This window comes from Gasterosteus aculeatus, chromosome 6 (genome assembly GCF_964276395.1).
Source record: "Gasterosteus aculeatus chromosome 6, fGasAcu3.hap1.1, whole genome shotgun sequence".
In the NCBI taxonomy this organism is placed as follows: Eukaryota; Metazoa; Chordata; class Actinopteri; order Perciformes; family Gasterosteidae; genus Gasterosteus; species Gasterosteus aculeatus.
Window position 1 is genome coordinate 1663450 of NC_135693.1, and position 16337 is coordinate 1679786.

The 16337-nt window shown below is 44.0% G+C and overlaps 3 long non-coding RNA genes across 3 annotated transcripts; 1 reads left to right on the forward strand and 2 right to left on the reverse strand.

Moving 5' to 3' along the window:
• The first annotated feature begins 1469 nt into the window (after positions 1 to 1469).
• LOC144409483 (uncharacterized) lies at positions 1470 to 4623 on the forward strand. The gene is made up of 2 exons (XR_013467943.1): positions 1470 to 3060; positions 3589 to 4623. It is a non-coding gene; the product is annotated as an uncharacterized LOC144409483 (long non-coding RNA).
• On the reverse strand, positions 2622 to 5361 carry LOC144409484 (uncharacterized). Its single transcript, XR_013467944.1, has 2 exons — positions 4932 to 5361; positions 2622 to 4694 (listed from the first exon to the last, which is right to left on the reverse strand). It is a non-coding gene; the product is annotated as an uncharacterized LOC144409484 (long non-coding RNA).
• A 2762-nt stretch (positions 5362 to 8123) lies between these two features.
• On the reverse strand, positions 8124 to 15239 carry LOC144409485 (uncharacterized). The gene is made up of 2 exons (XR_013467945.1): positions 14550 to 15239; positions 8124 to 13402 (listed from the first exon to the last, which is right to left on the reverse strand). It is a non-coding gene; the product is annotated as an uncharacterized LOC144409485 (long non-coding RNA).
• Between the last annotated feature and the right edge of the window lie 1098 nt (positions 15240 to 16337).

Genomic DNA, 16337 nt, shown 5'->3' on the forward strand with positions numbered 1-16337 from the left:
GGGCCCCTGATAAGCGCCGGCATCCTGCTGGTGCGTCGCAGAGTGCCGTTGCTCAGGACAACATGATTTAGGAAACGTCCCAAAAAGTTGATCATACTGCCCAGATCTGAACGTTTTTCCAGGCCATTTTTTAGGGACTCTTTACGGACCCCGTCCCCAAAACATTGATCTCAAGATGCCTGAAAGAACGGTCTAGAGAGGGTGGAACACCGGACCAAAGCGCATAACATTTAGAATCTGGCTGATACCATGTAATGACTAAGAAAAGGACAGCACGTATGATACTTTCTATGCTGGAGTTAAGCTCTGGTGTACATCTACCACTCTATGTACTTTCTGATTCGTCCTTTACGGTAAGAAAGAACCATAAATGACGATCTGTGATAAGCAGTCTCGGGGGAACATCTATCAAATGGTCATTTACTCCTCGCGGGGGAAGACCATAACTACTGCAGCCTACTGCCTCCAGAACATCTCCAGTCCCTCAAGTATTTCAAGGAAACTAAACCCTGGTTAATCCAGAACTAGACTTCTGCTTTATTTCACCGGTTTGACACTTTGCTTGTTGAGGCCCATTGCATGCGTTAAGCAACTATAGGGCGAACGGGGGGAACATGTACTCAGTGCGCTGAGTGTCTTTAAGGCATCTTTAATCCGGGCTCCGCATATAATTACCAATGACCGTTACCTTGCATTACATCACATGTTTAGGTTACAGGCACCACACAGCATAACACGGCTATATGTGATGTCTCAGTAGTGTTTGTGACTAGCAGGTGCACTGAATGAACTGATTAGGTGAGTGACAGGTGGAGGAGACAGGGTAGAAAGTGACGGAGCTGTGGCGAGGCTTATTTCTTTTATTTTCATCCTAAAAATATCTGTACTGGTAGTAATTTACCACTAAACGACGTCGGGGGATTTCACAAACACGTCATCACCTGTGTGTCAGCACTGCACGAGCACTAGGCGGAGGAGGAGGAGGAGGAGGAAGGAGCGCGGCTTGTGGGCGCCGCGGAGCAGTTCGGTGAAATTCTCACAAGAAATAAATAAATGCCCCGTCGAATGTCAAAACACATTTTGGGGGATTTGATGACTGTGCGAGTAATAGTTATTCTAAAATTTTGATGAATGAAGAAACAATTGTGCTCCAGCAGAAGGCGCACTTTTCTCATCTAGGGCTTAAACAGCCTCCAATAAACGCAGGGCCAAAGACTTCACCACGCCCAGCTGTTTTGGTAATGAATGAGAGTTAAATAGATATTGTTCGTTGAATTTGAGCTATTCCAAACCTTTACTTAGCAATAGTTGATTTGACCACTCTCATGTAGGATTATGTACCGAGCACCGGTGCCATATTGCTGAAATGAAATGACAAAAATGACACAAATGACTATATGAACATCTATTTATTGAACTTTAACAAAACTGAAAAGTGCAAATGTAAAACAAATCTTTTTTGTGGGATTTAGTCCAGCGCTTCTTTAATGTGTCTTGTCCATATATTGAAGCCATAATGATAACAAACAAATAATAAATAGTAAATGCTTTATATAGCCACATATTAAAATAAGAAAAGCTTCCGAAGCATCACGGCCGAGGCGAAAACATGGTATTTTCTGTTAGTTCGTCCGTAAACTTACCTTTAGTTTCGGCATGTCTGCAGATGTCACGTGCTGTAAACAACGCAGCTAGTGGAGGCGGCAAAGTGCTCAGTGTTGCCAGATTGGAAATGGTGAAGTATCGTACCAAAGGCTCAAAATGGTCGTATTTGGAGGATAATTATCGTGTATCTGGCAACATTGAGATCGGTCGACCAATGACTGTTCTCTCTACAGTCAGAGCTCGCGCAAGAAGGTGGAACGTAAGTGAGACACCATTTACAACACTTGTATGGGCGTAATAACTAGTTTGTGAAAGACCCAGAAAAACACAAATATACGACGAAGCAAAATCCCGGACGTTTTTGTTAGGTCTCAAAAAGAGGACATGTCCGGGGAAAAGAGGACGTTTGGTCACCCTAATGAAACAGCCTGATAACTCTGTCCTCGCAGCAGCTAACGATGGCTCACCGCTTGTGTAGCTACAGCAGCTAGCTAGCCATCTACCTTCTGTTCGTATTTATTTCTCTACACAATAGAAAAGCGATGTGCTCTCGTGCCTCATGCAGCTCTTCTGTGTTGCACGTCAATACTTTGAGACAAACAAGGAGCGTCAATCTAACGTAAATGCTTTTTAATAAATGTCTTTAGTTCTGCACAATGAACATGAATCTCAGATTAAATGATTAATATTCCCCAAATTCCAATTAACTACACTTCCGCTGTTACAGAGGGGAAACACTGTAATCACACTGTAAACTTTCAAAAGTTCATATATTGTGCATAGTTTGAAGTGAAAAAAAACTTTTCTTCAGTTGTGTTTGGGTTCAGGCTGTTTAGGATCGGTATCGGAAAAACCCAAACGATACTCATCCCTACTCTCATGTCTGCACGCTCAACGTGAAGTTAAAGCCAGCCGCTGGTTAGCTTAGCATGACGACTGGAGACAAGAGGGCTCGAAAGGGATGTTTAAAAATCCGGATTCAACAGTTTACAAATTTCCGACTTGATGAAACAATGGACAAAAATCGTTCTTTATTTATTCTTAAAGTGTTTGCTTTCAAGATCAAGATGGGGTCATTGAAAAAAACAAGTAGAGCAAAGTGTTTTATGCACCATGTCAAGTGGATGAGCTCCATCAATGCAAATACACCGTCCACACACACACATTTACTCTAAAGGCTCATTTGCATGTTGTAGATACCTTCACTGTAACCATAGAGACGTTACATCATGATGGAACATTTCTCCATGTTCCATGTTCCATGTTCTATGTTCTATGCTCCGTTCACCACAGCATAAGAACACAGTCTGTTGCACATCCAGTCAGTCAGTTTCAAACCTCGCATCTACACACTGAAGTTTTCCGGACCTACACTTGCAGAACGCAACCATGTAATGCCTCAGGAGTCTGTAGAGGGAACGAAGACGCGTTCTGCTGCACTTAACAGAGCTCAAGGTAAGTGAGGAATCCAGACAGACTGCAGCCTTACTGCTGTGAATGATGTATTGGTCTATCGGGTGGGGAAGGCTGTGATTTAGAGCTAATACCTTGAGATAAACCTCTGATTCCTGCTGTTGTCATGTAGATGTACACAGAGACGCATTAACATATAAAAGTACTTACACAGAGACGCACTAACATATAAAAGTTATTTGAGGAAATTGCCCTTCTGAGTTTGTACCCTATGGTTGAATGCACTTATTGTAAGTCGCTTTGGATAAAAGCGTCAGCTAAATGAAATGTAATGTAATGTAAAAAGTACTTACACAGAGACGCACTAACATATTGGTATGCACAGAGACTAGCTAAACATAAAAAGCAAATACAGAAATACAGTTTAACAACCACAAATATATAATGTAGATTTACACATCCATACAAACATGAAATAATTAAAATGTGCATCAAATTAAAATAATTGGATCTATGAATCTTGTCTCACATCCTGATGATCCTCCTCACGTCTCTTCTCCTTGTCTGTAGACCAACGGGACGCCATCAGGACGCCACGTCAACGGGACGCCATCAGGGCGCCATCAGGACGCCACGTCAACGGGACGCCATCAGGACGTCACGTCAACGGGACGCCATCAGGACGTCACGTCAACCCCTCAGGAGCAAATCCAGATCTACGCATGACACACATACACACACACACACACAGATGTACACACAGACACACTAACATTTGGTTCTAAACAATGACACACACTAACATTTAGATGTACACAAAGACACATTAATATTTAGATGTACACACAGACACACTAACAATTAGATGTACACACAGACACACTATCATTTGGTTCTAAACAAAGACACACACTAACATTTAGATGTACACAAAGACACAATAACAATTAGATGTACACACAGACACACTAACAATGAGATCTACACACAGACACACTATCATTTGGTTCTAAACAATGACACACACTAATATTTAGATGTACACAAAGACACACACTAACATTTAGATGTACACACAGACACACTAACAATGAGATCTACACACAGACACACTATCATTTGGTTCTAAACAATGACACACACTAATATTTAGATGTACACAAAGACACACACTAACATTTAGATGTACACAAAGACACATTAATATTTAGATGTACACACAGACACACTAACAATTAGATGTACACACAGACACACTAACATTTGGTTCTAAACAAAGACACACACTAATATTTAGATGTACACAAAGACAATAACAATTAAATGTACACACAGACACACTAACAATTAATTCCACACACAGACACACTAACAATTAGATGTACACACAGACACACTAACATTTGGTTCTAAACAAAGACACACACTAACATTTAGATGTACACAAAGACACATTAATATTTAGATGTACACACAGACACACTAACAATTAGATCTACACACAGACACACTAACAATTAGATCTACACACAGACCCACTAACAATTAGATGTACACACAGACACATCCTGGTGACCCTCCTCACGTCTCTTCTCCTTGTCTGCAGACCAACAGGACGCCACGTCATCGGGACGCCTTCAGGACGCCGCGTCAGCCCCTCAGGAGCAAATCCAGATCTACTCATGACACACACCCACACACACACACAGATGTACTCACAGACCCACTAACATTTGGTTCTAAACAAAGACACACACTAACAGTTGGATGTACACAAAGACACATTAATATTTAGATGTACACACAGACACACTAACAATTAGATGTACACACAGACACACTAACAATTAGATGTACACAGACACACTAACAATTAGATGTACACACAGACACATCCTGATGATCCTCCTCACGTCTCTTCTCCTTGTCTGCAGACCAACAGGGCGCTATCAGGACGCCACGTCATCGGGACGCCATCAGGACACCACGTCATCGGGACGCCATCAGGACGCCGCGTCAACCCCTCAGGAGGAAATCCAGATCTACTCATGACACACACACACACACACACACACAGATGTACACACAGACCCACTAGCATTTGGTTCTAAACAAAGACACACACTAACATTTAGATGTACACAAAGACACACTAACAATTAGATGTACACACAGACCCACTAACAATTAGATGTACACACAGACACATCCTGATGATCCTCCTCACGTCTCTTCTCCTTGTCTGCAGACCAACAGGACGCCATCAGGACGCCACGTCATCGGGACGCCATCAGGACACCACGTCATCGGGACGTCATCGGGACGCCATCAGGACGCCGCGTCAACCCCTCAGCAGCAAATCCAGATCTACTCATGACACACACACACACACACACACAGATGTACTCACAGACCCACTAACATTTGGTTCTAAACAAAGACACACACTAACAGTTAGATGTACACAAAGACACATTAATATTTAGATGTACACACAGACACACTAACACTTAGATGTACACACAGACACACTAACAATTAGATGTACACACAGACACACTAACAATTAGATGTACACAGACACATCCTGATGATCCTCCTCACGTCTCTTCTTGTCTGCAGACCAACAGGACGTCATCAGGACGCCATCAGGACGCCACGTCATCGGGACGCCATCAGGACGTCGCGTCAACCCCTCAGGAGCAAATCCAGATCTACTCATGTCACACACACACACACCCACACACACACACACACACACACACAGATGTACACACAGACCCACTAACATTTGGTTCTAAACAAAGACACTCACTAACATTTAGATGTACACAAAGACACATTAATATTTAGATGTACACACAGACACACTAACAATTAGATGTACACAGACACACTATCATTTGGTTCTAAACAAAGACACACACTAATATTTAGATGTACACAAAGACATATTAATATTTAGATGTACACACAGACACACTAACAATTAGATGTACACACAGACACACTAACAATTGGATCCACACACAGACACACTAACAATTAGATGTACACACAGACACACTAACGTTTGGTTCTAAACAAAGACACACACTAATATTTAGATGTACACAAAGACACAATAACAATTAGATCTACACACAGACACACTAACAATTAGATGTACACACGGACACACTAACAATTAGATGTACACACAGACACATCCTGATGATCCTCCTCACGTCTCTTCTCCTTGTCTGCAGACCAACAGGACGCCATCAGGACGTCATCGGGACGCCATCAGGATTCCATCAGGACGCCTTAAGGACGCCGCGTCAACCCCTCAGGAGCAAATCAAGATCTACTCATGACACACACACACACACACACACACACAGATGTACTCAGAGACACGTTAACATTTGGTTCTAAACAAAGACACACACTAATATTTAGATGTACACAAAGACATATTAATATTTAGATGTACACACAGACACACTAACATTTAGATGTACGCAAAGACACAATAACAATTAGATGTACACACAGACACACTAACAATTAGATCCACACACAAACACACTAACAATTAGATGTACACACAGACACACTAACATTTGGTTCTAAACAAAGACACACATTAACATTTAAATGAACACAAAGACACATTCATATTTAGATGTACACACAGACACACTAACAATTGGTTCTAAACAAAGACACACATTAACATTTAAATGTACACAAAGACACATTCATATTTAGATGTACATACAGACACACTAACATTTGGTTCTAAACAAAGACACACACTAATATTTAGATGTACACAAAGACACAATAACAATTAGATGTACACACAGACAGACTAACAATTAGATGTACACACGGACACACTAACAATTAAATGTACACACAGACACACTAACAATTAGATGTACACACAGACACATCCTGATGATCCTCCTCACGTCTCTTCTCCTTGTCTGCAGACCAACAGGACGCCATCAGGACGTCATCGGGACGCCATCAGGATTCCATCAGGACGCCTTAAGGACGCCGCGTCAACCCCTCAGGAGCAAATCAAGATCTACTCATGACACACACACACACCCACACACACACACAGATGTACTCAGAGACACACTAACATTTAGACACGCTGGCAAATTTAGACACACACAGACACACTATTATTTGGTTCTAAACAATGACACACACTAATATTTAGATGTACACAAAGACACAATAACAATTAGATATAGACACAGACACACTATCATTTGGTTCTAAACAAAGACACACACTAATATTTAGATGTACACAAAGACACACACTAACAATTACATGTACACACAGACACACTATTATTTGGTTCTAAACAATGACACACACTAACATTTAGATGTACACAAAGACACACACTAATATTTAGATGTACACAAAGACATATTAATATTTAGATGTACACACAGACACACTAACATTTGGTTCTAAACAAAGACACACTAATATTTAGATGTTCACAAAGACATATTAGGTCGTAACAGACTACTGTGTCTATGTGGAGGGGTCCTGGCCGTGTTCTTCTTCTTGTGTTGGTCCGCAGGTACACGTTGGGATGTGGAGTCTGCCAACCCTCTTTCTTGTGAGGCATCCGCGTTGTAGACAGTCAACACAGATCACAATGCACTGTGTGTCTGTCGGTCAACTGCCCGTCCGTGGTCACTGGATCGGTGGTGTCGGTTGATTGACACTTTTTGTGGAGGTAGGGTCGCCTGAGCCCAGTGCTGGTACTGGATCTGGAACCTTCTTGCAATGGGATGCGTGGACCCAAGTTGCTCTTTCAGCTACTTTGACCGCTGTTTGGGTGACCAGGAGAATCTGGAATGGACCCTGCCACCGTTTAGCTTTCCAACTTTTCCTCCTGAAGTCCTTCACCACCACGAAGTCACCTGGTTGCAGTCGGTGTAGTGGACCCGTTGCTTCTCTTGGAAGTGCAGCTACAACCTGTTTTCTTACATCAGACAAAGTGGAAGACAGTCGAATGCAATAGGTTAACATGTCATTCTCGCACATTGTGGTGGAAGGGAGTGGTGTTCCTGGAGCTTCCACACCTATATGGGGAGGAACTGCGAAAAGGATTTCAAATGGGCTTAGGTTGCTGCGTGTTCGTTTCCTCATCCGCATGTACATCAGAACCAAGGGCAGTGCTTTTGTCCACGGTAGGCCTGTGTCTGTGCAACATTTGGCCAGTTTTGTTTTCAATGTTCCATTTTCTCTCTCTACCGCTCCCCCACTAGATGGGTGGTATGCGCAGTGTGTTTTTAAGTCAATACCCAGGTATGCACTTAATTCTGTGATCGCTTGGTTGACAAAATGTGAACCATTGTCGCTAGAAATTTTGCTTGGGATTCCCCAGCGGGGAATGATCTCTGAAATCAAGGCTTTAGCCACTGTGGAGGCTGTCTGCTTACTGGAGGGAAACACCTCAACCCATTTGGACCACATGTCTACCATTACAAGACAGTGTTTCTTACCTTCCGATGGGGAGAGTTCCACAAAATCCATCATTACATGTTCAAATGGTCTTGCAGGCGGTGGATGTGCTGCATGATGTGACACCTGTACTGAACGACCTACATTGTGAGTTGCACATGTTATGCATGCTTGGCAGAACCTTTGTGCGTAAGCTGCAAAACCTTTTGTGAACCATGTTGCATCAATGATACTTAACATTCCCCCTTTTGACACATGGTCTAACCCATGAGTCAATTTCGCATAGTGAGGGAAGAAATGTTTAGGTAAGCATGGATTACCATTCGGACCATACCAGATGCCGTCTATGAATTTGGAGCCTGAGGAGGACCAAAAACGTCTCTCATCTGAAGTAGAGAGGGACTGCACGGCTGCAAGAGAGGAGGGAAGAGAACACATGGCAGGAACTGGGCGTGATGGTTTGGGAAGAGGACGTCTAGCAGCCGCTTTTGCAGCTAAGTCTGCTCGCTCATTCCCCTTTGCGATGTCGCCTGTGCCGGATGTGTGCGCTGCACATTTACAAACGGCAATAGCTGTGGGCAACAAAATGGCATCCAATAGTTCTGCTATCAGAGTGTGGTGTAACACTGGTTTGCCATCCGATTTGAGAAAATTTCTGTGTCTCCACAGCGCGCCGAAATCATGAACCACGCCAAAAGCGTATCTGGAATCAGTGTGAATGGTTGTCGTTTTATCCTTAGCTAGTTTACAAGCTTCTGTCAGCGCGATTAATTCTGCTGCTTGGGCTGAGAGGTGACATGGAAGAGGGCCGGAACACAGAACAGCTGAGTCTGAAACAACAGAGAAACCCACAAGATTAGAACCAGTCAGGGGATCCCGTGTAGCAGATCCGTCAACATACATTACCATGTCACTGTTGAGCAGAGGTGTATCTGCGAGGTCTGGTCGAGGTGTGCACTGAGCTTCCAGCTCAGCCAAACAATTATGCTCCTCTCCATCCTCCGGAGTGGGGAGAAGAGATGCAGGATTGAGGACATTGCAGCGTTTTACTGTAACATTCGGCATGTCTAGGAGACATGTGTGATATCGAAGGTAACGCGCTGCAGATAAATGAGACGACTTCTGTTCGAGAAGAATCAATGAAACCGAATGTGGAACCAATAATGTTAGCGTAGCATAGCCTACAATGTCACGAGAGGCTGTAAGAGCCTTTTCAGCAGCTGCCACAGCTCGAAGGCACTGTGGTAAGCCTGCTGCTACGGGATCGAGTTTTGCGGAGAAATAAGCTACCGGTCGTAGTTTATCGCCATGGGATTGTAGGAGCACTGATGTCATACATCCAGAACGTTCGTCAACGGTTTGTGTGAACGGTTTGTGAGGATCAGGAAGACCCAAAGTCGGAAGAACTTGTAACGCGCATTTCATGTCCGTGAAAGCTTGAGAGGCTGCAGGGAGCCACTGAATTTTATCATGCGCGCTGAGATTTTTCCCATGTATCAATGAGGACAGAGGTTGCTCGAGTTGGGAGTAATTTGGAATAAATGACCTACAGTAGGAACACATTCCCAAAAATGACATCATCTGTTTCTTGGTTTGTGGTTTTGGAAGTGTTACAATTGAGGCGATGCGTTTTGGTGATAGTGTCTTCCCTTCACCGGAAATGTTATGGCCTAGGAAATGAACGTTCTGTGAAACAAACTGTAGTTTGGATAGGCTGGCCTTGTGTCCTTCCGCTGCTAAGTGTTGAAGCAATTTGAGTGTGTCCTGTTCACACTGCTTTTGTGTTGGAGCTGCAATTAAACAGTCATCAACATACTGCAAAAGAGCTGTTCCTGGAGACAAAGTGAGGCTCTCCAAACTTTCCCTGAGTGCCTCGTTGTAGATCGTAGGTGATTCTGTGTAGCCCTGACACAAGCGTGTGAAAGTGTAAGGCTTGCCATTGAAATTAAACGCAAACCAAAACTGACTGTCAATGTCCACAGGGACACTGAAAAAAGCATTTGAGAGGTCAACCACGGAAAACCATCGAGCATCAGGTGGAACCTGTGCCATAATGGTGTAAGGGTTGGGAACATTTGGGGCTCGTGCGTGGACGGCTGCATTAACGGCTTTTAGGTCCTGCACGAAGCGCCACTCAGTTGGTTTGCCTGCATCTCTGATCTTTTTAACTGGAAAAATAGGTGTTCTTACCGGCGAGTCAGGACATGGAACAATGACTCCGGCCTTTAAGAGGGAGTTGAACACCGGTGTTATACCGTCAATGGCCTCTTGGCGCAGTGGGTATTGATGTTTGTGGGGACGGAAGTTTGATCGAGGAGTGATGACCACAGGTTGACATTTTTTGATGAGTCCCACGTCATATTTATGCGCTGCCCACAAGGTGTCTGGGACAGAACTGAGGGCAGGAGAAATAGAGGAGACATTAGTCAAAAATGTATCAGTGTGTGTGTCAGAAAATATGTTATTTTCATCCATGACATAAACAGATCTGAGAGCAGGTGTGCAAAATGCGAATGGCTGTTTAAAGAAGCCTGTCGACGGAGAGCGCATCACAAGTGGATCTGGTGTAGCCTCCCAATCTGTCAATGCCTCGCACGCTGCGACAAAAGGTCCCAAATCTCTCCATTGGTCTGTTGCTGCTTTAGACAAGGAGATGTGTGGGAAAGAAGAGTCCACATCAAAGAGGTGCTGCTGAGAGGGGGTGAGAGAAACGGACACAGCACATTTAAGTGTGGACCAAAACAATGTCATACATGCAATTTGATCATTCAGATCCTGTAGAAATAATGCATCATATTGCTTATCTGGCCCATGTGACACATGAGCTGTGCAGTGGAGATATGAAGCATCCATGCACTCTGCCTCAGGCTGGACGCGTGATGCTGCCAGGTGGGACAGTTCTGATTGTGAGTCAATTGGAAGCCACCACTGGTACACAAACATTGGATCACTCATAACTGTCTTTGCCATCTGGTCAATGGCTCTGCATCTCACCACTTGCAACCCTGTAGGAGTGGAGATGAGGCTAATGCCGAAGGAACACATGAGGTCTCTGCCCATTAGATTAATGGGACAGCAAGAGGACAGCAAAAAGGAATGTTTTACTGTGATGTCTGGTTCAGGGTCAGTTGAGTCAGTGTGTGTACTGGTCATAGGTGCCGTAAATCTCTCTACAATAGTCATCCCTGAAGCTCCTTGTGAGAAAACCTGTTTTCCACTAAGTTTCTGACCTGGAAAATACTTTTGTTGTATTACAGAATGTGTAGCCCCCGAATCAACCAAAAACGATAAAAGTTTCCCTTGAATTTGCACCATAGTGGTGGGCATATTTTCAAATGATTTTCCTGAAAACTTTGCGTATGTGTGTTTAAGTGAAAGCTTTTGTTGTGTTCTCAATTGCTCTGTGATGTCCACGAGAGCTTGTTGTTGCTCTGGTGTGTGTGTGTGAGTGTGCGTGCAGGGAGTTAGTGCAGAAAGCGTTTCTTCATTGCAGGCTGCGGTGTGTGTGTGTTTTACTTCCCTTATCATGTGAGGCCTCAGCGTGGTTGCCGTCTCCCCCTCACATGCAGCCTCCTCCCCCTCCGCCTCACGTCAATCGGAATGTGCGTTGCCACCCCTTCCTCGTCTGGCCAGTCCACGCCCCCATCCTCTACGAGGTGCATTTTGTGGACATTCTCTGTGCCAATGTCCCTGTTCGCCACAGCGGAAACACGTATCATAGTCATTGGGTGGAGACAGCTGTGATCCCTCCTGGTTCCAGGAGGAGCGTCCCCTCGTCATGTCCCGACCACGCCCCCTGAATCCGCCCCGTTGGTGGGGATCCCGTGGGCGGTCGTTTCTGGCAAGTTGAGTGACAGCTTGGAGCATAGTCAGTTGGGCGAGTTCAATCTGACGTGAGCGCCTTTTCCCCTCGTGGTCAGTTCTCTCTATGTCCATGGATTGCGCATGCGCAGCATGTTTCTTTACATCCGCGAGTCGCGAGTCTTCCATTCCAGCAACAGAGCGCTGCACATTCATTTTTATGTCGGGCAATAGTCCATTCATGAAAGCATTCTTCAGGTGTGATTCCCACGTCCCCAGAGCGTCTCCTAACACGGCGGGTTGTGGAATGCCACTGTTAAGATTAAACACTGTGAGAAGTCTTTGGTAGTAATCATGGACGGACTCACCCGCTGCCTGCTTGGTATTGTTGATGGGAGTCATATCCACTTTGTCAGGGAACAAAGTCTTTATGCCGTCGTTCAAAGCCGTGAGTGCGTCTCTGTACGGCTTATTTTGATTTGAACTCCATTCAACGTCGGCCGCACTGGTGTCTCCTGCAACCAGCTGGTTGAGCTTCTGGTAGTGAGTCGGACCCACGTGACTCATTAGAACACGTCGAATTTCAGCAAAGTTGGGCAGGAATTGCTTACAGAAGTCCATGAATGCTTCAGCAAACAGTCTTCCCGAGTGCTGTATCGGCGGGAGATGAGCCATTGCAGCTCTAATGTCCGTATCAGTCCAAGGCCGGAAAACAAGTATGGGACCTGAGTGTCCTGGTACTTGAATCATTGGGGTTTGGAGCACAGATTTTGCATCCGGGGGAACTCCCTCTGGGTCGAAGGAGGGGGAAAAAACATCTGATGTAGATGGTTGCTCTGCAATCAGTTTGTTGATGGCAGAAGTGTCCCCTCCGGTTGCTCCTGGAGAGCGAGTGGGGAGAGCAGCCTGTCTCTTTTCCTCCTCTTCGCCGAGGAGTCGTTCCTGTGCTGCTTTCACTGCCGCTTCCTTTTCCTCCCTCTGCCGGGTGTAGTGAACTTTGATATGTGCTCCTGCAGACGGAGGTTGCTGGTTCGCAGATGAAGCAGGGTACGGTGGTGGGCATGTGTTGAGGAGAGGGCCGCCAGCCCCTGTGAGACTCGGATACAAGGGAGAAGAAGCACATCGGTCATTTTGTTCAATAACATTTGGATCTGTTTTTTCAACCAATGTGGTTTTTGCGCATGTCAATTCTTTAGCCATTTGTTTCCTTTCTCTACATTCACATTCATCCTCCCACCATTTTAACCATTTACTTTGTTTCTCAATGTTCTCCAAGTCTTTGCCTTTTATCACCCTCTGAGATTTTATACCCTTCTCTTTTCCCTCTAAGCCTGTTCGTAACATGTTCAGTTTTATTCTACTGAAAGAACCATTTGCAGGGAACCCAAAATCTTTTGACCACTCGGGCAAAAACTCTAGAGATTGATCTCCATATTTCCTTCTCATCAGATCCACAATGGGTCCCTCCGGAGAACCCATTTCCTTTTTACCTTTACCGTGTACACCACCCATCTTTCAGGCGTGGTGAAGTATACTTTTTATTACTTAAAATATAGTCGTCACTATAAGTCTTGATTTTCTTTTACGTAGGAAAAATACGAGTTAAAACCCAACCAGAACTATTGGTTAATAAATATAGGTCAAGGGCGCAAATATCTGTTTTCAGACTTCTGTCCGAAAACCCCGATATTGTTCCTGTCTTCCTGTTAGGTCAAGGGCTGAGATTTTGCGATTTCAGTGAACTCTCAAAATCCCTCCTGTCTTCCCCTTCGGTCAAGGGTCACAATTGTCAATTGCCCCTGTCTTCCTCTTTGGTCAAGGGTCACAATTATGCGTTTTCAGAGTGTTAGTCTGAATACAATCGTAATACGCAAATTGCTCCCTGTCTTCCCCCTTTTGGTCAAGGGTCACAATTATGCGATTTTCAGATAGTTAGTCTGAATACAATCGTAAATGCGCACATTGCTCCCTGTCTTCCTCAGTAAAAAGTTGGATGCTGATGAACCGGAAATACTGTACAATTACTCTTATAATTTTATACACATTTTCCAAATAACCGGATAAAAAGACAAGTTATCATCATTAGAAGCCCAATCAAATAACCGAAATTTGGATTTTCTAAGAAGAGAGAAAAAATCATTTTTTTTAAAATCCCAAAGTACTAAATACCCTTCTTTGTAATCTGTTACCACCCGTTATAATTCAGAAAGCCCCGTTTGAAAATCAGAATATCAACTTCTTACCCGATTCGTGTGAAAATCTTCCTCATCGGATCGTGTTGAAGCCAATCAGGTCTCTTTTGGTCGCCGGTCCCCTCTCTCTGAGTGTGATGAGGTATAGGGCAGAATCACGTTTGGTGGATCCTGAAGTGGCCACTTCCCGGACGTCCTCGGAGTCCCGACGGAGCTTCAAACGATCCCACTTCTGACACCAAATTGTGGTGGAAGATTTTGCACAGACAATCGTTAAGTAAGAATCAAAGGCTCTGAGTCAAGTATGTCTTTTCTCCGTTTATTTCCTTGCAAGGGAAAAAGGGTCACAACAGCTACGTGGTCAGTAGACTGTCAAGAACCTCCTTTTTTCCTCCCAACACATCGAGGCAGTTCTTATACCTAAACTTAGATATCGGTGGCGTCAACAGAAACCGTTAACCATCTTGTTGAGTATCTACAGTCAGGATACTGGGAACATCTTATCCATGTAAGACACGTCAGCTCTTTGACCGTATCCTTGCTCTCCCAACATGCTAAAACAAAGGTGGTCATAGACATAACAAACACTTTGTTCAATCTCTACAGCTATGACGCTGGAAACATCTAATCCAAGTGGGAGACATCAGTTCTTATGTCAGGGCCTTTGTGACCTAAGCACTTGCAACTAATAAACTGGTTATACGAATGAAGCATTTAAAAGGGTCACATATCATTTTCCCATTACATAACTTTATCTCAACCATCTTTAGTGACTAAAATCAGCCAACGAATCAGAAGGTTTGTTCTCGGGGTTGATGTTCAAGACAATCATTAACACATCTAGTTGTCCTTTTTTATTTGTTATGTTCTATTACTAAATACTAAATTCATTAATTAATTAATATGTTTTACCGTTGAGGGGGCATGAAGTTAAATGGTTAGTCACCATACAAGTAAAAATGATTATATAGTGATAAACTATATAATATAACCAGGGCTGTAGTGGAGGGTAAACGCACGTAAACGCCGTTTACGCACCTCTATAATTTTGGAAATAGCGTTTACGCACCTATAAATAGCGTTTACGCACCTCAAAGTTCCCTGCGCCTTGTATTCTTCCTTTGGAATAATCCGAAATAAACTTGGTGTAATTTTAAAACAGCTAAGACTACGTTTCCTATTGTTGAACATATAAACGCCGTAGTCTGAATCATGTTCATCTGCGCTGTATTACGATCTGTGAGCATCCAATCAGTGCCTTGCGGCTGCAGCAGCGACCAATCAGGATCCAGGAGGTGTGTAAACACACGTTGTGGATCAGCCCAGTGGTCCCCGACCTTTCTTACCTCACGGACCGGTTTCATGTCAGACAATATTTCCCGGACCGGTCGAGAAGGTCCGACGGGGGGGGGGGTGTAGTAGTCGTTGCTGGCGGAACTACCGACGGGGGGGTAGTAGTCGCGCGCTGTCGTGGTAAAAGGACAAGAAAAACGCCTGGTGACGCGTAGATTACAAAACAAGTCAGTTCTCAACGTGAAAAAAAACATGCTGTATGGGCTATTTATGATGACGTAGGTAGTACATGAGTGTTCCTTTAACTTATGTTGTTCATACACATGTATTCATTGTCATTGATTGTATATGACTTTTACTGATAACATAATGCAATATAGCCAGGACAGCCTTACAAGAGTCGCGACGCTTTGTGTTGCGTTGCTTCACATTGCGTCGAGGTCTGTATGATCACAAAATTCAGAGTTTACCCACCTCTAATTTTACCACTACAGCACTGACGCCACCTCGATGACTGGCTGCTTCCTATCTGAGATGGATTCCCTG